General features: G+C 35.7%; 1 long non-coding RNA gene across 1 annotated transcript in view; it reads right to left on the bottom strand.

The window, feature by feature from the left end:
• Positions 1-16558, bottom strand: part of LOC109493097 — a 39199-nt gene extending 22641 nt beyond the window's left edge. Inside the window, exons 1-2 of the long non-coding RNA XR_006597879.1 lie at positions 16432-16558; positions 921-1095 (exon numbers count right to left, since the gene is read on the bottom strand). This is a non-coding gene — a long non-coding RNA (uncharacterized LOC109493097). The remainder of the gene's footprint in view (positions 1-920; positions 1096-16431) is intronic.
• Between the last annotated feature and the right edge of the window lie 2749 nt (positions 16559-19307).

The following is a 19307-nucleotide window of genomic DNA, read 5'->3' on the forward strand; positions in this document are numbered from 1 at the left end:
ATGAGACTTAAAGTTTTAAATTAGCACATTCTGTAATTTAAATAATAGGATCATTTTTCCTCATTACAATAGTACGAAAGACAAGAAAATCCAAAGTTGTGTGTTTTTTTTTTTAATTTCAAAGAATAAATTCACCTAAAAGTACCACTTTTTAAGGGCTGAAGAGCTTCCAAGTACGATACAAGTATAAATTACCTAATTCAATAATTTAAACTTTACAAAAATCTCCTAAATTACTGTTAGGATCTCTGACTTTCTGATAAGAACACTGATTCGGTGATTATCATCTTGCCCCATATAATGCAGTCAGAGTTACGATTTGGAATTTCACTTTTGCTGACACCAAATTTGATTAATTTACCAAATAATCAGCTGAGTTAAGCTCCATGTAACCGAATACTCAATAACGGATGTTTTCAACAATCTCCATTTGGCTGAGAAGGGAGAAAAAGGGTCCCCTAGACCTGCCCCAGGTAAACATAGACATTCTAGAATGTGGTGAATGTGAGAACATTTAACTTTGAATCTAAAACAAATATTCAGTTTGGGTTTTTTGTTTGTTTATTTTTCGGTTTTGTTGTTGTTGCTTTGTTTCGTTTTGTTTCAAGTTTCTATAACATAGGAATCAACATAAGGAAAACAATATTCCACTCCCCCCTTCCCTGGTTACAGAAGGACGGAAGATATGTTCAGCTGCACAAGTCAAGAAGAATGAGCAACATGACTACGTTGCAGGATATGGTCTCCAGATAAAGCAGCCACATGAGCCGGGGTTGGAACTGACGGAATGGAAAGTTACAGCCAATGAACAATTTTCCAGGGACCATGATGGAATTGAGCATTAATGTATTTTGAAAATCTCTGTGATGATTCTAATGTGCAAGAAAGGCTAAGAACTCCTTTGAACAATATAGACCGACCTTTTTATTTCCTCTCATCCCTCAGGGGTGTATATGCAAACACTCCAGGTCAGATACGAAGTTTTCATGACTATCAGACATCCAGACTCTTTACTCTTTTCCTTGGCCATCTTCCAAATGGTGCTTTTTCTCATGCTCTCATATGACTGCTCTGGATCCAGCCATCACAGCACCTCTTCCAAGAAGGAAGAATAGTAAATAAATATACTGCAGAGGAATAGAACAGACCTCTTCTTTTAAAACTTCTCAGAATTTACACATTTCTACTTCATGGGCCAAAAATTAGAAAAAAGTGTCATGTCTAGTGTCAGTAAAGGATTGGGAATATAGTATTTACTCCCGGTGATCATGTATCCCACTAAAAATTACAAGTCTCTTTTTTACTGGTGAAGAAAGAATAATGGATATTAGAGGTAATCAGCACTCTCTGCAAAAATTAGTACACATTCCATCATAAGTGTTATAGGAAATGAGGCACCACACAGTTTAAAACAATTTTTTTACATTTATTTATTTTTGAGAGACAGAGACAGAGCACAAGTGGGGGAGGGGCAGAGACAGAAGGAGACAGAGAATCCAAAGCAGGATCAGGCTCTGAGCTGCCAGCACAGAACCCCACATGGGCCTCGAACTCACAAACCATGAGATCATGACCTGAGCTGAAGTCAGATGCCTAACCTACTGAACCACCCAGGTGCCCCCAGACAGTTTTAATAGATTAAAATTACTGTCTTTTTCCCCCTTTGGGGAAATGCTGGCAATTTTGTTATGGAATTAAAACGATGACATCATAGCCCACAAAAACATAATTGTGGAAAAGAGCTTTTGTTTATTTATATTCAAACACACAAAATAGATTTTTTTTTCTTTCTGATTAGTCCAGCCAAATGGAGGGAGCATTTATTTGTAAGTTATTATTGTCATCAAGTTTACATCTTTCCTTCATAAGAACAGAGTTTTGTTTAACACAAAAATCCTTGTAATAATTAAGTATAACTAAAAACTTATGCTATATCCTTACAAATTCTCAACTATATTTATATCAGTAATTGATAACCCTGGTCAACTTCAAAAATACTTTTCTGGTCTCACTACCAGCCTCATTTACACAGTATTAGGAAAATCCCAGAGTCAGGCATTTCCAGCATACATCCAGAGCTGTGATCACTAATTGCTGGATGTGCTAATAGAAAAATATTTTTGTAAACCATGCCATATTAAAGTGAACGTTTAATGTACAACTTAACATACATTTTAATATGACACGGATTGCAGGTTGTGAAAGTTCAAATTGCAGGTTGCATTGAACCTTTTATTTTCCTAACTTTGCCTCATTATAGACAAGGATGCAGCCCCAAGATCCAAGAATTCCATAAAGATCAACATTGACGTTTGCTGTCTGGCGTCTCGTTAGCTTTGCCCCAACAACACACATATCAAGAGGTACAGAAATTGAACAAAGCCTATCATTACTGTATTGTTACAATCAGCTTCTAGCTTGTTTACAGTAAGGCACCACATTTGGAGGGGATAGGGAAGAACCATGTGGGTAAATTTTCACCATACAGAATGCTTCTCCCCTTTAGGGATTCTATGGTGATCTCCCCAAATCCCTGATGGGAGTTGGGGAAGGGATGCTAAGTCTTATGTAGTTTAGAGGGAAAGAAAGAACTTTAAACTCACCCCCCTCATCTGAGTCAAAGAGAGACTACGTAAGTATTAGCAATTTTGAGGGAGAGCATGCTAGGCAGCTAGTAGCAGCCTAAATAAACTTGTCTTTTAGGAGCATCCCTGTTTCAGCACATCACATATTTCTTGCATTGTTTGCTTGTACATGTGTTACACACCTAGGGTTATGTTCTTAGGTTATATTAGTAAGAGTTGTATATCTAAAGGAAAGTGCGATATTCTCATTAAATGTGAGAGGACTACTTTTGACATTAATATAAACAAGCAAATTTCTTCCTTCTAATACTTTCAATCAGGTTATTGGAACTCAATGATATCCTTGGAATATGATTTTCCAGAAATTACTTATGACCACCAGATAGCAAAAATCTGAAATTAAGACAAATTTCTGTTTAAAAGCTTGGCTTGTTTATGTAATTAGATTAATTATTTTATTATGAAATCAAGGTGTCACGCAGTAAAGAGTCAAGAAATATGCTATGGTAAGAAATTAAATTATGACCACAAAGGCCCTAGTATATTGATCCCACAAGCGTTTTCCATTTCTACAGCTATGTTCATCAAAAACAACAGCAAAAGCCAGGACACAAATGCTTGATGCTTGTTTTAAAGCCAAAAATAATACAGAAAAATTAACTTCCACTTGAGAGGTATTTAAAAATTGTTTAATCTATGACCCAATTTGAATCTCATTGTCTTGAGAAGTACAATATGTCTCCACGAGGAATCATCCCTATCACCTAAAAATTAGCTGCAAATGATAGACTGTATCTGCTTACCCTGCTGGAAAAACTCAGAAGTTATCCCAAAGATTTAATTAGATATGGACATTTTGAAAACTACATATTTTTATTTATTTATTTTATTTATTTATGTATTTTTTAAAGTTTATTCTATTTATTTATTTTGAAAGAGACAGAAACAATGTAAGTGGGGAAGGGCCTGAGAGAGAGTGAGAGAGAGAGAATCCCAAGCAGGCTCTGCACTGCCAGCCCTGAGCCTGACGTGGGGCTTGAACTCATGAAACCATGAGATCATGACCTAAGCCAAAAGAGTCAGATGCTTAACTGGCTGAGCTACCCAGGCGCCCCCATATTTTGATTTTTAAATATATAAGCAATATAATTCTGTATTTTGACAAGTGATTTGATAAACTAGGTTAAGTGATAGTTATTAAACAGTGATGTTGGTAAACTAGTGCTACAAATAACAAACAAAGTCTGGATCTAGTGTTTCCTGATCCAAGGTGTAAATCCTCTGACCATGGTTGCTTTCAAGCTATTAACACACCATTCTCCTGAATGTGAAGTTAGGGATGTTGTCAGCAGAATGATTAAGTGTGCCCAATCTTTAAATAAGAGGATTCAGCAATGCAAAGCTTCTGAGACATGAATAAACCTGGGATTTTTGTTCAGCAAAAGAGTCACTGGGCTGAATGAACAAGATGAATCAGCTAACAAAGCAATTTTAGCCAATGATAAGAAGGAGTTTGCAAACATCCTTTTGAAATTCAGCTTTAAATTCTTTTGGCTAGTACTCTTGCTTTTATTTTCCCTTGAACTTGTTTTTATAGGCTCTGGAGGTAGGTAATTAAATCACTAATCGATGCATTTTACTATTCTAATATGAAATTTTGGTACTTAAAATTCCCATGTTATTATAAATTCAGCTTTGGCTAATGCATTTAATATATTACATTTTAATGCTTATTTAATCCAAAACAATGTCAGTGTCCTATTGGATTTCTTCTTTAACGTGTGCATTATTTAGAAATGCATTGTTTAATTTCCAAATATGTAGATATTTTCTCAGTGTCTTCTTATTTTTTCTATTTTAAGAAAAATAAGATAGAGAATACTCTTAGCATGATTTTAGGTTGTTTAAGGTTTGTTTTATGGCTCAGAATGTGATTTATCTTGCAAAATTTTCTGTGTTTATTTTAAAATAATATGTACTATGCTATTGTTAGGTGGATTAATATATTCATTTTAATGAGTAAATTTTTGAGAGTTTGTCCAAACCTGTTTACTTACTGGTATTTGTCCTATACTTTTATCAATTATTGGTGAAATGTGTTGAATTTTTCTACTACAATTTTAATTTTCTCTATTTCTTTTTTCATGCTCAGCAGGTCTTTCTTATTTTGTTTGGAATATTGTTATTAGTTGCATACATATTTAGAATCATAGTGACTTGACCACTTATCAATCATAAAATAAATCCTTTTCCATCTTTTTACCTTGCTTTATATTTTGAAATTATGCTTCATAGGGGTGACTTAGAGGCTCAGTCAGTTAAGTGTCTTGATTCTTGATTTCAGCTAGGTCATGATCTCCAGTATTGACCCCACATCGGGCTTCATTGAGCATAGAGACTGCTTAAGATCCTTTGTCTCTCTGTCTCTCTCTCTCTCTCTCTCTCTCTCTCTCTCTCTCTCTCTCTCCTCTGCCCCTCTCCCCTGCTCATGCCTCTCTCTCTAAAATAAAATAATAAAATAAAATGAAATGTAAAATAAAATAAAATGAAATGTTTTTTTATATACAACCTATAGTTGGTTGTCACTTTGTTTTAATACGATTTGGCAATTTCTGTCTTTAAATTGCTGCACTTGTATTGTTAGTTTTTCACGTACTTATCCATATGGTTGTGAAGTCTTCCTCTTGGCACCTCTGGCCAACTTATTAGACTTTTAAGTTTTAGCAAGTACCTTTACCCCATGTGATTGATTAGCTAAACCTTTCATTGTATATCTACAGATCATATATTTTTTTCCTAGAAATAGTTGAAACCAAATCTTCTTATACAACCTCCTCTGGGGCGACCTCTCATGTGCACAGCCTCCAAGCACCACAGGTAATGTCTGTAGCTGGCACCACTGATTTTACATGCAATCAAGAAGTGTTATAAATCACTGTGCTCCCCTTTTACTGACTAACAGCCCTAATGTTCCTTTAAAAAAATTGGGGCCAGGCAAAAAATTGAAAACAATAAAACCTTTGGGGCCAGAGAGAAACCTGAGAGTTGGTTTTTGAACAAGAGTCTGCTTTCTTCCCAGGTGGCTGGCCTCCTGAATAAACTCCTCTTTCTTTCCAATCACAACTTGTGTCTTGATTACTAGCTTTCAGAGTAACCAGCAGCCAGTCTAGCTTGGGTTTTTTTTTTTTTTTTTTTGGCAACGATTGGATTAAAATCTTCCATCTTGTTAGATGTTCTCTTTATTTCTTATCTATTTTTTTCTTTTTGTTCCTTTCTTCCTTGTGTTTGTATTATATCTTTATAATTCTATTTACTCTCTACTACTATCTTATTATTCATGCCTTTTTTTAAAAAAAATGTATTGTATCTGGGGATTACAATATACAATTTAACTTAGTTAACCTTTTGGTATCAAAATAAACTCATCTCCATATGTATTACAATTCATTATGAGTAGAAGGTTTTCAATGAAAAGAAAAGTTAGGTTTATAATACTAGATCATTGATAATGTCACTAAAAATCCTTCAGGTGCCTCTCAATCTTGATTTTTCCAGATACTTTCTTTTTTCAACTATTTATCTAGAAAACTCAAACAGAAAAGTATGTCAAAAAGGGGGGAACATACACGTTTGGCAGAAAAGTAGCAAATTGACATGGAAAATTAGATTTTAATTATAAAGATTATAGCTGGAATAAAACATTGAAAAAAGAATGGAAAGTGTAGCATATTTGAATCAATAAATTGCTAACCAAATTCTTCAGTTTCATCCCTTTCATAAAAACTTAAAGACACATATATGCTCACATGAATATTCCTACTCTTTTTTTTTTTTTTAATTACAGTTCCCTTTGTTTCAATTTCCATTTGTATGCTGGTTTCTGTCATTAGGTATTACAGCTTCTTAGTTCCTATGAAGTTTATTTGTTCTGAGTTCTTCATCTAATACTACCCTTTTGGTTTTTAATTTTGCATGCTTAACAAACGGTTAGTAAGAGTGGAGGATAAGTTAATCAAAGAATATAGGAAAATTGATTTTTGTATATAGTATCCTTTTTAAACGAAGGGATGTTTTAAGAGAAAGGCATGCAAGAAAGAAAAGTAAGGTGATCTCTTAAAGTTTGTGCGTGTGGTTTCCGACATAAAGAGTGTGTATTATCCTTTGCTATTCTTGCTGCTGGGGGAAAACATGTTTATTGAAATCGACTGCATTTTAAGAAGCTTGTCATATTCTCTAAGAATAAATACCAAACTTCTCTGTCCACAGTTTAATTTAAATACAGAAAAAGTGAAATCCCTTAAATCTGTTTCTATTGCACCATTGGTATGAAAAACGTGTGACTAACCAATTTTAAATAGACCTACTTCAAGGAGAAAAGAAAAACAAAGAGTAACATATTATTTTTTTAATGTATGTACTGACTTCAATAGCAGGAAAATAGATTTCATAGATTAAGAATCTAAACACATCCTTGATAACAAAGGGATTTTCAAAAAGGATATTTGAACGGAACCTGAAATGTAATCAATTTAAACAAATCCAATCCAAAGCATCATTTTAGAGCTTAAAGAGCTAAACATGCTTCAGAATTGGTCCTTAACAAAACAGCAGAGACAAAGTTGTCTTTTCCCTACCTCTTTCTTTTTCAGCTTGTCTTTTTCCTTTTTTTAAGTTTATTGATTAATTTTGAGAGAGACAGAGACAGCAGAGAAGTAGGAAAGGAAAAGAAAATGAGGGGTAGAGAGAGAATCCCAAGCAGACTCCGCACAGCCAGCACAGAACCCAGTGCGGTGCTCAAACCCACAAAGCTGCGAGATCATGACCTAAGCCAAATACCAAGAGTTGGACATGTAACCGACTGAGCCCCTAGGCATTCCTTCCTTTTCCTTTTTCTCCCCTATCTCAAAAAACCCTCCTGTAATGTGTCCATTCTGGAAACAAAACTGCTTCTTTCAAGCACTATCTTGGACACTATATCCCTACTGTATCCATGAATCCAGTTTTTCCTAAACGTGGACTAAAGATTTCCATTCCTGAAAAGCTAATTCCACATCAATAATCCTTGAAGAATTAAAAAGAATTCAATCAGATACAACCTCTACATCAGCAAAATATTTCAAGGTGGAAGGGAGCACTGGCGCTGGGTTTGTGCTCACTTAATAACATTATTAATGATGTGGATGAATGAACAAATATTATGAAAAGGAAATTCATAGGTATTAAATATGTAGAGTATGCAGAAACAAATAGGCTGGAAGGTGATGTCTGCAAAATGACCTAGAGAGGTTAAAAAAGTTAATAACTGCCCAATATTCTTCTAGTTTTCAATAAACTACATCACTTAACTGGTAAAAATAGTCAAGAAATATGCAGCAATGATATCTAAGCCAAAAGGTGAAGAGGAGAAATTATATAATGCTGCATTTTTGTATAGTACAGTATCTTATGAACATTTCTAAAGTTTTAATTCACACATGAAACAAACCAAACCAAAAACAGTAGTTCAATTGTTCTTCACTGAGAAGATAAATTATTTATGTGGAAGCATATTCAAACTCACATACATAACATGGGTAATCTCTTTATTGGGAAGTTATTCATAGCATTTAAGTAACTTGGGATCTTAGGAACTCATTAATTTTCATCAATAATTGATAATCAAGATTCAGTATATAAAAAATCATGATCTAATATTGAAAGGTGAACCATTTTAACCTTCATATTGTTTTTCACCTTGGCTGTGGGTTGGAATTCATTCTCAGTCTCTATAGTTTATTTTGAAACATTTTCATGTGAAGGTCATACAAATATTTTATTATTCCTAATTTGGGGAAAGTTGTTAACTTATTACATCATTCATTGCTTAATTTCCTTTGGTGATCCAATGTAAATAATTTTTTCTATATTCTTGCTATTTTAAAAATTCAGAGTGTATATATATATATATATATATATATATATATATATGTACGCATTCACATACTCAATATCTATGAAAGAACTTAACTTCGAAAATAAACAAATTAGAATCTTTTTAGGTCACATAATATAATATCTATGGCATTCCTACTTTTACCATGACTCAAGTTAATATCATTTCATTGTCATTCATTAGATTTCACACGTAAAAAGAAACATCATGTGCTACATGATAAAATAGAAATGAAACCAAATACAGTGTTTTAGGAAATTACAAAAAAGTTTTATTTTACCTTAGGGGACATATAATAAAATCTCTCTTCCTTAGTATTTTGCTCACTATCTAGCAAAATTGAATGGAATCTACAAGCATTTTTAACAAGGTTACTTCCGAATTTTTCAGCATATCACAATCAGATATTTACTCAGGCCACTGTTCACATTCTAGGCTTCTATAAATAAGGTGGAAAAAATTTCAAAATGATGACACTTTCCTGCCTAGACAAATTTTCATGCAAAATACTCAGTTTCCTCTTTATTGATAACAGAATAGTAAAGAATTCACCTTGTAGATTCAATTTTTGTTAGCATTTCTACTTCTACTATAATTAGGTTTTGAGTAATTCCTAGGTATAACCTTTATGTTTAATAATTTAATTTAAATGCACTGATAAAGCAAATAAAAGTACTAACAAAGTAACTCTCTGTTATCCGCTTATATAAAAGTCCTATAAATTCAAGATTTCCTTGATTTCCGCCATGGTAGCACATCAGTACATTTTTTGTGAGTTAACCTTTCTCTTCCTCTACATTAAAAATAGCAATTTTTACTTCCCCATTTAATAGTCTGTGAACTATTTCAGTTTTTTTTTTATGCACAGATGATGAATAGAAGCAATGCGTAGTGTTTCGGTTCCATCTATTTTCAAATCTATTAAAATTCCATCAATCTGGGATCTAACAGTTCTCAGGCCCGTGATTAATTTTGAAAGAAACAACAACCAACTCCTATGTGATTATTTAGAGCCCACATTTTCTTACCCCTTCTTCAGTTTTAATGGAGCTACCAATGGTTTTGGCAAAGTTTGTGGTTCACTATTCCTTTAATTCAACATATTTCTTGAAATGGTAAGATATCATGTTATGTAGGGTATAGTCTCTTGCGCCCCTGTTTAGAAGTGAATTCTGCCACAAGCAACTCTCAAAGATGCCCTAAGCGCTCTTCTGACCTCAGGATACAAGCAGCGAGTTGCAAGGGCCTACTAACTTTGAGAGTACTTCGTTAACCGAGTTTACATGATTTTGGTGTTAGAGAAATCAATACAAACAAAAGTCAACAGAGTAATACTTAAACTGTAGAGCTCTTACAAAAAAAAAAAAAAAAACCCATATGTTCCATGCTTTTTCTCATTTCCAATGCTACCTGACATGACCAAGTCCTCTTGGACACTTCCTCCAGACAGGAGGCCTAGCAAGTATACATCCTGAGTATAGAGGGGAGCTGTAGTATAATCAATGTTCTGGCACTTTCTCTTACCTTTTCCAATGATGCACCCATAGACGTGGTGAAGTTGTATCTGACCTTTTCTAAAACTTAAAAATGCCAATTGGTGAACGAAATTCTATTCAATGATCTCTCCTACAACTCTTATTCTTCTAATTCTAAATTCATAGCAAGCACTGTGAAACCTCCTGGAATATTTCCCCTGCATTTTGCATCCGGTTTCTATGTACCCTGTGTAAACGGAATGAAAAAGTTGAGGATGGTAAAAATAGTATTTATCATACAAGATGTGGGGTAACAATTCAACATAATACAGTGGCTTTTACCTCTGCCTGACCACCATCTCATCAATCTCTAAGGCTCAGTTCAAAATCAGTTCTCTGAAGCGTTCGTTGGCCCTCAGCATCCTTTATTTCTGCCATAATTCTAGAACTATCCAGAATTATGTTTTTGTCAGCTTTGGTTTGCTTGTTTTCCTGTTGTCCTCCACAATAAATTTGGAACATGTGTTGGTAAGGTTCATGCATTTTTTTTTTCTGTATATTCAAGACATTAGATTCTGGTTAGATATTCGATATATTTCCATGAATGTGTAGTTAATCATATGCTACACAGCAGATTTTAAAGAGTTTAAGTCTCAATGCTTTTGAATTCTAGGGAAAGAAATTCAAAGAAAGAGAAAGACGTGAGTTATTTTAGGAGCTGGTGTACAAAGACTGAAATGTGAATTTTGAAATTTTGAGTATCAAGTCAAACATATATTTTTTTCAAAGCAATTAAACTGGGCTTTTAATGATATTGCTTAGACATTCCAGACAAAATGCGTAGCAATGGAACTAATTCTTATAAAATGACTTTGAAATCCCTAAACTCAAATAAAATCTCATGGAGTCATTATTTGTGATAAAGAATTAATATGTTTTATACCTTCATTATAAAAAATAGTGGAAGAGGGAGGAGGAAAAAAAGCTTTATTATGAGTTACAAAATTTAAAACCTAAATTGATCATTTTTATTATTTCAAGACATTTTCCCCCAGAGCTATTTTAGCAGCAACATCAAAGTCGGGAACCTAGGTTCCTGTAAACAAAAGAGTTTACAGGAGTTTAATTGTATCGCACTATCCCTTTTTCCTCTGTCTCTTAATTTTCTCAGTAGTTTCTAAGGAGTGAAAACCATTCCCCATGGAGAGGAGAGTTCCATGGAGGTCTGATGATGGTAATGATCTTTGTGAAACAGAGGCAAGTACTGTCCGCCAAGCTGTTTCTAATGAGGTGTCTGGGGAAAATCGGGTGGCCTTCTGTTGCGTCTCCTGTACCTAGCTGGCATTATCTTTGTTTGGGGGAGATGTTCTGTCTTCTGCATATAATCATGGGGCTGTTGGAAGTATCTCTTCTCTGGGCGTCCTGCTGTGGCACAGAGCACTTCTTTTTTTTTTAATTCCTTTTTCCTTTCTTCTTTCCTTTTTTGAAGATATTGATGCCTCTTTGTTCACATGGTCAGTGACAACAGTACAGCCTTCAAGTTTGGCAACTTATGTCAATCTCATCAATGTTTCCATTATACGTGCATTTTAAGCTCATTACTGCTATGGGTTTATTCTAATTCAAATATAAAATAAATAATCTTAGCAATGGCTAGAGGTTTTATACTCACAGATGACAGAAATATGCATCTGGACACACTTTGGGGCACAGAGGACATTTGGGGATATAATTGATAATATGAACTGACGTGTTATTTTGCATATGCTACGCTGTCCACGTTAATATAGCCTGGGATATATTTATACGGCTCATTGGTTTGAGATTACTAGTTAAGAAAGTAGAAATGACCCTGAGGTGGAAGCAAAGAGTGGCGTTATATGGTGGGAAATTAGTCTCTCGTCTCAATACCATCATTTTCTTCCTCAGATGAAGTGTCGTTGTTGTCATCAGTAAAATGTCAATTTTTCGCCATGCGGCTGAAGCCAATACTATAAATATCAAAGGACAAAATGATGGAGTATATTTTTTTTAGCAGGATAGCCATGCAAGCCTGGACTTCTGACCTCTTGACTATTATAGTAAAGACAGATTAACAATTTTATTTAAGCTACCGTATTTATCGCAATGCACAAGTGCCTACCTTGCTCGGCTCCAAAGGGCACCATTTTCATATAATTCATTCCCAAAGGTAAATCCATAAGTATACTCCCTTTAACAAATGGCGTATAACATATGGGACGGAGAAGAAACACTTAGGAAGGATGGGGAAATGATCATCTAAATGTCTATGTTTATGCATTGCACTTTAGCTGTCACAAGCAGCAATGAACTCATTATAATTATAGGTTCTTAATTTAGAGAAATGATTTTTAATAAAATCATGGAGTGATGTTAAACAGTAGAGTCTATATTAGTAGAGTCTCTAAATAGTAGAGTTCACTGGGAAAGTGAACAGTAGCCACCAGAAAATATGGTAAACATGGTAACCAATGGTCAAGGGAAGATGACAAATAGAATGGGAAAAAATAAAATTAACGCTGACTCATTCGATACATAGAGATAAAATCATACGATTAACCTTTAAAGCAAAAATACCACTAATGTGATATGAAATGACATATGTAGATATTTTACAGGTTCTATAATTCCTGTTAAAGAATTGGAAATATTTCATTCTACTTCTTTGTGTACAAGAACACATACTATGTTATAAAATAAATGCATATAGGGTGAAATGGGTCTGTGAAGACAGGAAATGTAGATGAAGAGAGAGATTGTAGAAAGCATTTTGTACTGGTCCCAAGGCCCGTTAGTATGTCTTTATATACTATATATATTTGTGTATATATAAAGGCCATGAGTCTGAGACATCTATAAGGATATGGGGCATTGTGATAGGCATAGTCAGGTATGTTAACAATGACAACAACAACAACAAAACGTGTCATGAGAGCCCTTACATAATATAAGGTCCACAAAGTCTCCTTGCAGTTCTGTGTTCCACAAAGTTGGATTTTGAAAAGCTGAGGCAGTCTGAGAGCTCTTCACCAAAATATTCTTCCCTTCTTCCTGTGTAAACAGCTTGCTAAAATTTCCACACAACTGAGTCCTAGTTAATATGCACCACTTCCAGGGCTGGACCATAAACCCCCTCCCTGATCCTCCTCTTCTTTCCACATTTGTCAGTTCAAAATGGAGAACTCCACAACCCTATGGGCGGCTCCAGCTGGAAGAAAGGAGTAGGCCACTTTCCTGAATTACTGGGTAGAGAAAGTCAACCACTGACCAGGAATGTTTTCATTTGAATGTTGCCAGTGAGAGTAAACTTTAACAATTAATCTACTTTAACCGTGAGAATTGTCAAAACATTGAATGTCACCCAGGCATTTACAGGAGACTAATAAATAACTCTCCATTTTTCCCTCCTCAAATTCAGATTGAACTGAGATATAGGTATGGAAGTAAAACAGACAGTGGTAAAATGTTCCCTCATTTATGGATAAAGCTATTTCAAGGGGTGTGGTTTAGCATTCAGACTTGATCTCATGGGCTTCTAGAGACATAGGGGTAAGTGATCCTCACTCTAGGTCTCAAGTTCAGTTTTAGTTCTGAGCACACATATACACTTCAAGGAGGATTACAGAGCCTACAGGGGCTGGGATCATTCATAAGGCCTGCTGTTATACCTAAACTCACTGACCCATGCTGTGTCTGTTAGTCAAATTGCATCTGGTATATTGTGATAAATGAAATGCACCAGCCTTAGATAAGCTAGTCCCTGACACGTGCCTAGACAAGACTTAGAGAAGAATGGCTTACGGTGTGAGTGTCAAGGCGCACTTTGTTGTCAAGGTGTGGAGCTTCCCGAGTTGTGAGGTAACCTTCACTTCTTCAGAAGTTATGATCTGCACTGGGGGCTCTGGGTACCCTGCCGTTTTAGGCATGTTCATTGGTTTGTCTTGAATTTGAATGCACTCTCTTTCTTCTGTAAGTATTAATGTTTTTTCTTATGTTTTTCAATGTTTATTTTTGAGAGAGAGACAGAGAGAGAAACACAGAGAGAGAGACAGAGTGTGAGCAGGGGAGGGGCAGAGAGAGAAAGAGAGAGGGAGATACAGAATCTGAAACAGTCTCCAGGTTCTGAGCTGTCAGCCCAGAGCCCGAGGCAGGGGGCTCAACTTTGGAAATGGTGAGAACGTGACCTGAGCCAAAGATGGATGCTTAACCGACTGAGTCACCCAGGCACCCCTCTTTCTGTAAGTTTTAGTAGCTAGGTTTTATTTGATTTTCCCAGGTGATTTGCCCACTCATGTGCTTATGGAAGGCACTCTGGTCTTCCTATAAATTTGAACGTACTATTGACGTTAGTAAGAACAAAGGACACGCACAAGCAGAGATAGATTGCTGTGCCTTGCATGAAAAGCAAATGAAACTTAAAGTCCTTTTGCAAGTAAGCTTTTGTTCGTTTTGGTTTCTTAGAACTCCCTGAAATGCTATGATAATTACAGTGGTGTAGTGAGAGTTTCTACTGTTTGCTAAAGCTATCCATGCACAGTAATTTTGCATAACACTGAAGTAGGTAATGCGGATACTGAGTAATAAAATGATGAAACTGCTACTGCTTTGTACGATGTTTGAATCCCTTTGTCCATTTCTTGGTAGACTGTTCTTAAATAATGTGCTGCTACCATTCCCACAAACTGATTTTTTTTGAGTTAAATAGAAGGTGGTTGACATGAGTTGAAATATCTTTGCTACATTAATTGTTTTTTTCCTTGTAATTGAAAGCGTAAAATTAACAGACACACACACACACGCTTGCACACACATGCACACATACTCAGAGCTCTAAACAACAACAACAACAACAACAACAACAACAACAACAACAACAAACATACTGCCAGAGAAGTAGGAGGATTTGCTGTGGAATAAAAGCTGTAAATGGCACTGCATCCGAACTTTCTGCACAGCCTTGCAGATTTTTATGCATTATTCAATCCATTAAAAACCACCTTAGAACATAAAAGCAAACACAATAGAAACTAAATGAGATAGTCACAAAGAACATCAAAAATAGTAATTTAAGCTCCCATATGATAGCAAGCTTGTTCAGAGTTTAATTTTGGCTCTTTGGGTTCTCTTTAGAATCTAATTCATTTTACACATGCATATGTCTGTAGGGAGTGGGAGATAGAATTAATTAACCCAAACATCGGACGCCCACTCCTCTAATATTTCTTATGTTAACACACAAATCTGTTCTCTTCATTACTATTAGACCGCATTCAAATTACAACACAATTAGAGATCATTAACTCTCTCCTTTGTAATCAGCAATTTTCACAGGCCTCAAATAGACATGCACCTTTAATATATTCCTATTCATCTTACACTTTCATTTAGGAGAATGTCAAAACAACTTTTTTTTTTACATTATTGCTATTTGTTTTAGTTTTTGCACCCTGGCTGGTAGAAGATAATTATTTCTACTAAACGTCTCTTCCCTTCAATCATTCAAATAGCAATTCATTGCTATTTAAAATGAAAAGAAATGGAAGAAGAAAGAAAGAAACAACACCACTGTAAAAATCAGATACTTTGGTTCTACAACTTTTGTTTCATGCACAAAGAGGTTTATTTATGTATTCCAAAATATCATGCTGAGGAGGAAGACATCCTCACTTTTTATTATTTCCTCTGCATTTTAAAAGGAAATGTGTAGGGAACAGATTTTTCCTGAGGTATTATATTCATGAGCTTTAAAGAGGAAGAATATTCAGTATGCTAAACAATTGCTGTTTACAAAAACATGTTTTATTGATTAATTTACCTAAATTCAGTTAAAGTTTCTTTCAGCTTAATGTACTTGTAGATATAAAACTGTGTATTTATGTTTTGTGGTAATGTGTTTAATCTGGTGTTACAATTCTAGTGTCCAATAGGTTTTACTCAATTTCAATTTATTCGCTTTATGGTTTGCCAGAATGTGCTTATGGAAGGCACTCTGAGTCATGAAAATGAAATTCTAAGCAGGCTAGCACATAACTATTTTTTAATTTATAAGCTTCTCGAGTTTTAGGGGACTGTGTTCTCTCTCTCTCAGTCACCCAGCTACAAGAACCCAGAGGGCCCTCGTTGCGGTGCATGGAAAGGCAGTTAAGGGAAAGATGGCCCCTTTATCTGTCTCTCACAGCGAACAGGCTCTGTCTGGCCTCTCGGTCACACAAATTCTCTCTTCTCTATTTTCCACAAGGCAGCCAGTGTACTGCTCCCCAAACACACACCCGAACATGTCAACCCCGTGCTTGGAGGAATGTAATCACTTTGAGTTGTCACGAGCAATTGTTTTGAACAGAATACAGATTCAAAAATAATCTGCTGAATATTGAAGGCCCCCAGGATAAAGTCCAAACTTTAATCTGTCTTCACTTACCAGTGTTCGGTGACCTTTTAGCTTCATTACTGATCATCGCCCTCTGTCACTAAGGTGACATGAGGCCTCCTCCACAATATTTAGCGGGAGAATACAGGAGGAGATGAGATCATTGCTTCAGCATTTAAATATCTCAGCTCCGAAGGGACAGATGTCACTTCTACTCAAATGTCATTGCCCAGTACAAGTCACATGACTGCCCAACTACAAGGCAGATGGGGGATGGAAGTCTCAAATACCAGGGAACAGCAGTACTATGTGTTACAGTGGCTGAAACACAACAGGAATTTCATAAAAATATTTAAGGAATAATCGAGATTCATTTGACTGCAAGAAGTAGACACAAAAACAGTTTGGCAAACAAGAGGGATGAACTAGTTTTTGTTGTTGTTGTTGTTGTTGTTGTTGTTGTTGTTGTTTTTCAAAATCTTAAGAAAGGCAGGGGCATTTCTTGGCTTTATTTTTCACAGAGACAGTGACTTCTCATTTTTATACACTTTTTCTACTGATTTCCAATCTCTGCTGCCCCTGGACCTCTGTCTTATCTGTCAGACTGGCCTCTGCCACAGCTATATTACTGAAGACCTCTGGTTCCTGGTTTAGCCTCCCGGACCTAATAGGTCTGTGGGAGTTGGGATAATATGACTGATGCAACTTGAATGAAGAATGTTTCTTTGGACCAATCACCACATCCAGAAAGCAGAGATTAAGCATTTGTGATGTGACTAAAATCCTTATTACCTGGAAGTCTGAGGCAGTTTCTGTCCTTCTAGAATGAGAAACTGAATATCTAAATAGGCGGTGGCCATCCTATATGTAAAAATAGAACACGGACCCACAACTGCAGCAACCACTTTGGATCATGGCCTCTGTAGCATTTGGCCCTGGATGGGAAGGGATTGCTTGAGGACTAACAGCTTCCCTAATTTTTGCCTTCTAGACCCAACTTGGAATCAATGACAAAAAGCCAATTATCCTTCCTAAATGCTCACACAGAATGCCCCACTTCTAGGAAGCCCAATCTTCTGTCTCCCCGTACCAACAATCTCCTATCAGGGTGTAAAAGAACCTTTCGATGTTTCTACCACAAATCTTTCCCCCATCCCCTGCTTGCTTTTTAGTCCCTGCCAAATGCAAGTAATGGTCGCTGATCCTCTGGCTGTCTCAGGCTCTGATAAATATCCTTTGCTTGTTCTCATTTGGGAAGTTTTGGGTTATTTTCACACTATTAAGGAGAATGCAACAACCTTTATGCTAAATGCACCTAACTATGCAAGCCTTTACTTTTTACCTAAAGAAACATCATTTTGGTTCATGTTACCAAAGAAGGCTCCCTTTGACTTGAAACCTTGGGATCGCTGCTAGATTAGTGGAAGCCTCCACCTTCCTCCCTTATTTTCCTTTTCTCATTTGTGCACTGTCTTATTGATTCCCTATATGGTAGCAACATTATTCTCCAAACTAGCCCAGTGTATTTAAACTCACGTTACTACTACTTATGAGATTCTTTTGTGATAGGCATGTCATATTATCAGCAAAAAATGCTTTGCTTTTAACCTGATATCCTTTTCTGCCTCCAAGATGAATTGTAACCACATATTTCCCTGATAGATATTTAAACTCTCATCTTGTCCAACAGAGTCGACTTAAATGGCATACCTTTAATCAATCCTGATCTCATATTATCTGTTGACAGTCTCTACCTTAGGGGAGAAAAAAAATAAGAAGGTAACCTTATTTTGGATATGCTATTACTTCTGAACACTCCGTCACCTGGATAGTTGAATTATTTCATGTAATTGGAACATGCAACCTAGCCTGAGGCAGGAGAAAGAGAGAGAGTGGCAGAGAGAGGGAGAGAGAGACAGACAGAAAGAGCAAGAGAGACAGAGAGAGGGACAGAGATAGACACTTATATACAGTTAGTATTAAGACAGTATTAGTATATATATAAATATTAGGAGTTGTTGATTTTGTGATGTAGGCTTTTCATGTTCTGCTCTATAGCCGCAGGTAAAGAAAAATATTTAAATAGTAAGAATGTACTTGATTCTTTAGGAATTATGCTATTAAGTTAAAAACACACTAGTGAAGTAGAAATAGAATCTAAGGTGAATTCTCTGGTACATTTCCCACAGGATGTGCTGCCTTTTGTAGACTGATTCCCATGTTTCTTCTCCTTTTGTAAAGTTACTTATCTGAAAGGATTGTAACAATCCACATATTCTTATCAACTTATAAAGCATTAGATGGTATTCTAAAATTATTTACCTATTAAGATTTATATGATGGTTCAATCATAGCCAACTGATGATGCCTAAATTCATATAAAGAACTTTAGCAACTGTACTACGTGGATATAACTAAAATATTAAAAATGGCTTGGAATCAATGTTACTAAAATATCAATGGAAGACGGGTGTGTGGAGAGGCACAAGCGTGCCTTATTGACAATGCGATCACTAACCCAGCTCTAGTAAGTCTGGAAGGCTGAGGGAAAACTTTAAACCAGCATCGCAAGCCCTTTTCAACACTGGTAAATGAACATCGTACAAACACCTTAATCCTAAGGATATCAATATATCCTTAAATGATTTGTAAATGACCAACCAAAGAACCAAGAGGGAAGGAGGAGGAAATTTTCGATCCCTACAAGCTTTACCAAGTGATGGAAAAACTCTTTTCATAAGCAAATCCCATCAAAGATTTTCAAGGTGGTCATGTTCTCCGAAGCATGATTATCCTCATAGCCTGAAAATACAGAAAAGGTAGAGAAATTAAATCATGTGTCCAAACAGACGTTACCTGACCTTTCAGAAAAATTTCATCTTCCTTGGTCAAAGGTGTTTCTCCTATTTGCTTCTCTTTCCCCACAG

The sequence above is a fragment of the Felis catus genome, chromosome A1 (genome assembly GCF_018350175.1).
Source record: "Felis catus isolate Fca126 chromosome A1, F.catus_Fca126_mat1.0, whole genome shotgun sequence".
NCBI lineage: Eukaryota > Metazoa > Chordata > Mammalia > Carnivora > Felidae > Felis > Felis catus.